This window comes from Mus musculus, chromosome 7 (genome assembly GCF_000001635.26).
Source record: "Mus musculus strain C57BL/6J chromosome 7, GRCm38.p6 C57BL/6J".
In the NCBI taxonomy this organism is placed as follows: domain Eukaryota; kingdom Metazoa; phylum Chordata; class Mammalia; order Rodentia; family Muridae; genus Mus; species Mus musculus.
Window position 1 is genome coordinate 106320015 of NC_000073.6, and position 8810 is coordinate 106328824.

Here is an 8810-nt window from a genome sequence, read left to right on the forward strand (position 1 = left end):
GTAGCTTTGGTTATTTTATCCTAAGAACAGAAAAGTACCTACTCTAATTAGGAAACTTTTCTTATTGCTGGGTCAAAATACTGAACAAAGTCACTAAAGGAAGAATAGTTTCAGTTCATGGTTTGAGTTCTGGGTGGGAAGAATTTGTAGAGGCTGGAACTTGAGTTCTTGAGTTCCAACAAAGGGAGAGCAGTGAATGTTCTGTGCTTAGGGAACCTCCTCTTTTTTATGCAGTCTAGGACTTCAGCCCAGAAAATGGTGCTTCTCAGCTAGGGACAGTCCTTCTACCTCCATTAATCTAATCATTGTCAACTCTCATGGACATAGACTACCAATCTAAAAGTATCTTTCACTGGTGTACTTGGAGGCTTGTTTTCTAGGTGATTGTAGATCATTTAAAAATTCACAATTATAGTTAAGCATTGCCACCAACTCAATCCTTAAGAGGACAACATTTAATTGTGGATGCCTTAGAGGTTCAGAGGTTCAATCTAGTATCATCAAGGCAGGAACATATCATCATCCAGGCAGAAATGGAGAAGCAGGAGCTGAGAGGTCTACATCTTCATCTGCTGGTCTCTAAGAGAAGACTGATTTGCTAGCTGGAAGTGGGTCTGATAGCCCACACCCACAGTGATACAACTACTCCAAAATGGCCACAGCTCCAGTAGGGCCACACCTTATCATAGTGCCACTTCCTAGGCCGAAGATAGGCAAACCATTACAACCATCACAACCCCATCCCCATTTTTTTTAACCTGGTCACCATAATAGAATTTCAGGAATGATTCTTTCTCAGACCTATATATAACACCAGGCTTTAATTTTTATGTTCATTTTGTTTTATTGGCTCAGCGGTTAAGAGCACTGACTGCTCTTCCAGAGGCCCTGATTTGAAATCCCTGTGACCACATGGTGGATCACAATCACTTGTAAGACAGCTACAGTGTACTTATATATAATAAAATAAATAAAATCTCTTAAGAAGAAACCCTTTTATCTTTTTCTTTCCTCTTTCATTTGTTAAAATTATTATTAAATTATTTCATTTATTTATATTCCAAATTTTGTCTCCTTTATGGCTCCCCATTGCCGAGAATTTTATCCCATTCCTCCTCCCTTTTGCCCCAGAGGGGTTGATCGTCCACTCACCCATTCACCTTCACCTTATCTCCTACTAGTATCCCCCACCCTCAGGTGTCAAGTCTCTTCAGAATTAGGTGCATTCTCTCCCACTGAGGCCAGACAAGTCAGTCCTCTGTTACATGTTTGCCAGAGGGCCGAACACCAGCCCACGTATTGTTGGTGGCTCAGTCTCTGTAATCTTTGAGGGGTTCAAATGCTATATTTTGATCATGATTTCCCTCTCTCCCAATTCCTTTTAAGTATTCTTCATTTCCCTACCAATAGAATTTTATTACTATTATGGAACAAAATACCCGTGGAAGGAGTTACAGAGACAAAGATTGGAGCTGGGACGAAAGGATGTACCATCTAAAGACTGCCATACCTGGGGATCCATCCCATAATCAGCCCCCAAACGCTGACACCATTGCACAAATTAGCAAGATATTGCTGAAAGAACCCTGATATAGCTGTCTCTTGCGAGGCTATACTGGGGCCTAGCAAACAAAGAAGTGGATGCTCAGAGTCAGCTATTAGATAGATCATAGGGTCTCCAACGGAGGAGCTAGAGAAAGTGCCCAAGGAGCTAAAGGGGTCTGCAACCCTATAGGTGGAACAACAATATGAACTAACCAGTATTCCCCCCCCCCCCCCCGGAGCTCGTGTCTCAAGCTGCATATATATCAGAAGATGACCTAGTCGGCCATCAGTGGAAAGAGAGGCCCAATGGTCTTGCAAACTTTATATGCCTCAGTACAGGGGAACACCAGGGCTAAGAAGTGGGAGTGGGTGGGGGAGGGTTTGGGGGACTTTTGGGGTAGCATTGGAAATTTAAATGAAGAAAAGACTTAATTAATTAAAAATAAAAAAATTGCAAAAACACATACAAAAAAAAAAACAACAAAAAATAAGAAATACAGGAGAATAATACTCTTCCATAAGAACAAAAAACAGAAAACAACCAAAGCAAAAAAAAAAAAAATCAAAACAATAGAATATTAACATATTTAGTATATATGGATAAAGCATTAGATAATAAATCAGAGAAAAGTAAAATCATTTTCATAGAAAATCTTCAAGTCTTGCAATAGTAGCTAATTTACTTTTACTTATTTAATTTATAATGTAACCTCAATTGATATGAGGATGTTGAAGGCTAGCTATGTCAATGATCCAAGGAGGGCATCTGTGATTGTAGACAATGTAAAGCAGGCACATGCTCACACACTTGGTAGATGAAGCAAGTTCCAACAAGTGAGCTCTAACAACTTTATTTTTCTCTTAGCCTTTTAACACCATCTAAGACAAAGTTCTCTATGTCTGACAAAAATTACCTCATAGCCATGAGTGCAAGTTTTCTAAAAACAATCACAAAACACATGTTCTTCAATAAGACAATAAAATCATCACACAAGAGGAGATTACAACAGGAGTATTGATTGTGTATTTCTCTTTTGAAACTCATACCTAAGCATTTCTCATCTAACGTTCTCTCATCTTTTTCTCCATAGCAAACCTAAAGCCATACTTCTTTTGTTATTGATTAACAATGTTTAAGCAAGCCAAGTCTACAGTAGCGAGTTTTCCATATGCTTAGATGATGATCAATCTGTATTTACAAAGAAACAATCCCTCTTACATCTTATTTTTGAAGTCTTGTTCAGCAAGACTGGATAATCATCTATTCTCTATTCTATACTAATAATCGAATTATTTACTCCTTGTTCATTACCTTGCCTTTTTATGGTGCCCACCAAAACCTGTGACTATGTCTCTAGATCACAAAATCCAGGAACTCAGACCCAACCTAGAATGAATGTTTTGAGCATTAACTTGTCCCAAGCCTATTTTCTTCTTCCAAGTACAATCACATACTTGCAGTACATGAAAGCTCACTGTACTCCTTTTCAAACCTATGTAGCTCTCATTATCCTACAAGGGAAAGGTCACATTCTGCTCTTAATTCTAACTTTATCATATCTATTTAGCAGAACAAATTAAGCCATCTCCTTAAACTTTCTATCATTAACCCTAGTGCCTAAAACTATTTAAATCAATTCAGAAATTCTATAAAATCATTAATTCATCTAAACAGTCTTATTTTATGAAAGTTTAACTTCATATTGGTCTGCAGAAAAATTGCCCAATAGAGTGGGCCATCTCGAGGAAGCTCAAATGTCTACTGCAGATCCTCCTGCATGGTGTTCTCCATTAGGCTCCCTTGGCTGAAGTAAAATTTCTGTAGCCCATCTAGTGTTCTGTCTGTGGCAGTTATTATTTTTTTAAGTCATTCAGGACTTCTTGCTTTGTGATTTTGGTCCATAAATCTGGAATACTACCTTTCCCTGTAAATTTTTTGCCATAATTGTGTTCTAGCTTTGATCTGAAATGACAGACAAACCATTTCCAATATGGCTGGGTAGATGAGTCTGGGGTGATGCTCCATGTGGCATAATCACCTCCTGCGTCTCGATATTTCTTGTATTTGTATCTCCAGCGGTCATTTAAAATGAAGCAAATATTACTTGCTACATTACTAGTACAAACATTAATGTCGAACTGGTCTGTTTTATGCCAATGCCAACCACTGACAGCCTGAGGACGGTGGAATGGCACACTGTGGTCTCCTTCATGCTGGGGAATGGTGTTTGTACAAATTGCCTTACAAAAAGGACACTGTTTCCAACAGCCACAGAGATGTTCAGAGAGAATTTCCTCAATGTCAGGAACAATTTCATCTATGTGCTTACTTGAACAATCCTCTTCTATTTCCCTCATTGCAGGATCCAAAGCTTTGCTCATGGCTTCTTTGAGGAACTCAGTATCCATTAGCTCCTGGTGCTCTATGTTTACCAGGTCTCTCCTTGGGAAGACCAGGTTGCTCCCTAGGTGGTCACAGAACAAATCCAGCCAGCCAGATGCAGTGCTGCCTTTAGCTTTAGCTACCTTTGTGGACTTATGAATGGCAGACAGGATGGTATTCTTGATGTCACCTAAACTTATGTTTAAAAAAGTTTTTATTTTTTCACTCTCTTTTTCTGAACAGTATCTTTTAATGTGGTCTCTAATATAATCCCTGAAAAATTCCTCTGGCCTTTGAATGTATTTCCAGTATTTATCAAAATTTTCTTCTTCTGCTAGAGAGTAGAGAATATGTTTCTCCAGGTTAGCTCTGTTTCCATTGAATTCAGGGCAGGTGGCTCGCATGTCTCCAGCTATTTTTTGAACCATTATTTTCCGTATGCTGGCAGAGATAGCAGGACTGAGCTTGAGCCATAGGAAGTCAACAAAGGAAGTGATTGAAGTGGCACCTTGGCAGGAGATCTTAAAACTCATAAAGAAATCATCTTTCTTTCTCTCCAGATAGTTCACAGGGTCATTTGCAGTCTTGAATGCCTCGTGCATTTTCTTGAAATCCTTGGATGCTCTTTGGAATAAGTACAAGGATAAGTCAAAGACATAGTCTCTGGTAAATGTGTAGTCTCCCTCACAGGGTTCAGATTTCAGCTCATTTTCTATGATCTTCAAGATTTCATGAAAGTAATTGTGACTGTAATCATGCTTTTGCTTCCAAATGTTTGTAAGTGTTTCTGTAAATTTTAACTGAATGTTGTTGGTTGTCTTTTTGATGGATTCAACATGACAGGTTTCTAAACTCTTTCTAAGTAAAAGGTATTTCTTTTTCATTTGAATATGTTTGTCATACATGATTTCAAACTTTTCTCTAGACTTTATTTTTAGTCTTTCCTCAATATTTTTGTCCTTCTTGAAATATTCCAGAAGGATATTTTCAGAGTCCAAATCAATGTTAGGCTCTGTGACATGAGGAACATTGGAAGATACATCATAAATCCAACTTGTCCAAAGTTGACTGAATTTCTCCTGCAACTCTTCATCACTTAATTCCTTACCCTTCAAATTTAAAGCTAACTTTCTGCTCCTCTCTAACAACTGCTTTTCATATTGTGACTTTTGGTTATCAAGTATTTCTTGGCTTTTTTTAAGACTGATATGTTCATTGCATTTCCGTCTGGTGTCTGAAATAAGTGCATCTTTAAGGATTAGTAGCTTGTGTTCAAAATTTGCTTTCCACTGAACCAATATTTCACAATCTGGGTCTTCTGCAAAATATTTGTCAAATTCTTCTTTGATGGTTTTAAGTTTCCTGCTAAGTGGATCCTCTAGTAAATTAGATGTGAGTGTCAGGATTTTTCCATTTTGAATCTCATTGTTAAGCTGATTCTGTAAGTCCAGTACATGACTTCTTAGCTCCCAGGTCCATTCGTTATACTTTGTTTCCAGTTTGCTCATGGCTATGACCTCTTGGGTGTTCCTGAAACTGAAAATGAAGTTTTCACTGACAAGGGCTTTCCACAAATCTTGAACTCTGAATTTGAAATCTGATATTTTCAAGATCCTTCCCCTAGATTCCTGCTGGGCAGTTGAAAGAATTTCATTCCTTAGTTCCTGGACATTGTAGCTATATCGAGGATTGGGAGGAGCCATTGGGGGATTGCCATCCCATAGGTGAGCAAAGTAGTAGACTTGTTGATTGGCATCAAACTTAATTACATCACTGAAGCGGGTTATGTTGGAACACTCTTCCAACTCAGCAGCCAATGCAGTCATTTCATCCAGTTTCTGCTCCAGTCTCCTCCGTCCTTCCATAGTTTGGTCTTTTGCTGTAACTTCTCCCACATTCAGATGGACAAAGAGGCAACTGGGGGAGATTTTCACTTGTTTCATTCTCAGAAATGCTTGAACAGATATTTGTAGAATGTCCTGAATGTCTGAGGGATTCTCCCCAAAAATATTGATCAGAGTCAAGTTTCCAAGGCCAATGACTAATGTTGCCAACTCATGGTCCCAATTCTGGGATTTGTTGTTGAGTTCTGGAGCCCGAAGTCCTTCTGTGTCTACAACAAGCACATATTTAATGCCTAGTTCTTTTGCGAATGACTCTTCAACCTTCAGGAGCTGCATATAGGCTCCCTTGGTACACCTTCCTGCACTGACTGTGAACTGCACACCAAACAGGGTATTCAGCAGGGTAGACTTCCCTGAGCTCTGCAGGCCAAGGACAGAGAGAACAAACAACCTTTTGTCTCCAACTTTCTCTGTGATCTTGTCAAAAATAGCTGCTACCCACCTTAGAGGCACATATGAAGCATCCCCATCCATCAGCTCAATGGGAACACCAGCTATCATCAGGTCTGCAGCAATTTGAGGGAGGCAGAGAAAAAGGCTATCTCTAGAGGAGGAAGTTTCTTCCAGAGCTTCATAGATCTGGCCAACTTCTCGAAGAAGGTGCTCAATTCCTAAAGTACAGTCATGAATCTCTATGGAGATGGCTTCTATCTGATTCTGCCAGAGTTTCAGGGAGTTGCTCTTCTGTTCTGTTTGCTTTTCTGTTTGTATCCTTAACCACAAAGATCTCTGCCTTTCATGTAATTTTTCCAGGTGATCTATTGTCAGGTTGTCAAAAAACAGAGTCAGCCACTGTAAAAAGTAGAGTTTGTTATGTGCATCTGAATAATCTTGGAGACAGATCGCATTAAATCATTGAGAGGAAAGGCTTTTTCCAACTGCTGACGTCGAATTATTCTTTTCTCTGTTTCAATCTCACTCTTGTGTTGTTCAATGCTCCGATTCCCCTTTTCTCTCAGATGATAGAATTCTTTGTCCTTCTTACACCAATGGTGCCAAAGTTGTCCTTGAAGGGGTAGTAAATTTTCTTTTGTCTGAGATAACTTGTATTCCTCCAGGAGGGCCATTATAGTCTGAGCCTTTTCTTTGGCTTCCTTGCAGTCTCTCTGGTCTTCATCAATAATGAATCCTAGCTCTCTAGCTGTCTGTGAACAGTCCTCTAAACTGAGAGCAGTGTTAGAGAGCACTAGAAAATGTTTGATGGCATTGGTGAGCTCCTCTGTTAATTCTGCCTCATTTCTATTCTTGATGCCAATTCTCATTCTTTTACCAGAAGTATTTGCTATGGCCTTTTCTTTGTCATCAATCAAGCAGATCAAAGGTGTTGATGACTGCCAGAGGTGTCTGACAAGCTTTTGGTTTTCTTTATTGTTATCAGAAACTGACATGAGGACCACAGTGATAGAAGAGACATGTTGGAGGAAGCTGAGTTGTTGGGTGTGTTCCTTTGCATCTCCATGAAGACTGGTGAAGGTCAGACAATTGTCAAACGTGTCCTCACCTTGGCCGGCAGGACAGAACCAGCAGATTTCCACCACTCCAGGCATCAAGAGACAGTGTTTTTTGCTTCCTCTGCAGTGTCTGTGAAAAAACACATCATGTTTACGTTTACTGAGAAGAGAGTTCATGATCTGAGATTTGGAAGCAGAGAGGCCATTTCCAACTCTAATGAAGGATACAATGGGGGTAGAGACACGACACATCTGCTGATTTCTGTGACTGTAGCTCTTGTCCTGTGGAGATTTACTTGCATCTTGCCAACTTTTCCTAATTTGTCTGAGAGACCAGAGATAAAATTCAATCTGAGAAGTGTTGGGATTTGGCACCACAAGGGGGAGTGCATATTGACAAATGGAAAGTTTGGACAAAATATATTGCCTGGTAAGATCATCTGCACAGTGTAAAATGGCCATCTGGATATCCAATGGGTGAATGTGGGGCCAAGACTTGGTGTCTGAAGGATAGCCAGGACTGTCATTGTCTATAATGACATCCTCATATGGATCAATATCTTCATTTTCGTGAATGGAGGAACCTATGGAGATTTGTTTTTTTACGTTTTCATCATCTTTGACTATAAGATGTCTCAACCCATAATCCAGCATCAGTAGCTTTTGTAGGAAATAGAATGGAAGCACTTTTTCAGATCTTGGCTCTGAATTGTACACAGAGGTTTTATAGATCAGATGGAAGTTAGCTCTGTGCATGCTTCTTGGATAGTAATTGTCTAGGTCTAGACGTTGGAGTAAGTCCAGGAAAGGTCCATTTTCTATCATTCCTTTTGTTCTGTTTTCATTACTTTGTTGTTTATAGGTCTGTTTCTTTTCATGGCAGAGACTTTGCAATTGTTTTTTTACCTCATCCATTTGTAAGGAATGGGTGGTGGCTTTATAGTCCCCCTCAATGAGTAATCTCAAATCATTCTCCAGACTTTTCCATTCATGATGTTCTTCATGTTTTGTGAGAACATGTGCAACTTCTTCAGACAACAGTGTCCCCATATGTTGTTTAATTAATGTCAAACGTTGTCCTTTCTCTTCTGTAGAAAGATCTGTGCTTACAACTGTGGCTCTTAGAGCTGTGAGCACCAGGAATGCCTGGGCTCTGTAATTGCAAATATTTTTAAGCTCTTGGTATTTGTGTTGGCTATTCTCCATTTGCTCCAAGAGGAAGTTTAACTCATGACACCCCAGCAGAGGCTGAAAAATACTGTTTACCAACTGATAGCCTGCACCAGCTGCAATGGAGAGTAGCAGCAGCTGCATGTCTGGCTGCTGTGTTTCTCTGAGGTACTTCAAGAAGGAGCTGAGAGCTGTGGTGACCTCATATGTAGCCATTTTCTTTGCCTCTTCCACTGTTTCTGAGGACTCATTTTTGAAACTCATTTCTATCAGGATTTTGTGGGTTTTCTTTAAAGATTTAATGAATTCAGAAAATGAGGTAATTTTGACTTGTTCTTCCTCTGACTCTGACTGATT

The 8810-nt window shown here is 39.5% G+C and overlaps 1 pseudogene across 1 annotated transcript; it reads right to left on the minus strand.

The window, feature by feature from the left end:
• Window positions 1-2381: 2381 nt before the first annotated feature.
• Gm8989 (predicted gene 8989) lies at window positions 2382-4514 on the minus strand (annotated as a pseudogene). The gene has a single exon (NR_030720.1). The product of NR_030720.1 is annotated as a predicted gene 8989 (transcript).
• Between the last annotated feature and the right edge of the window lie 4296 nt (window positions 4515-8810).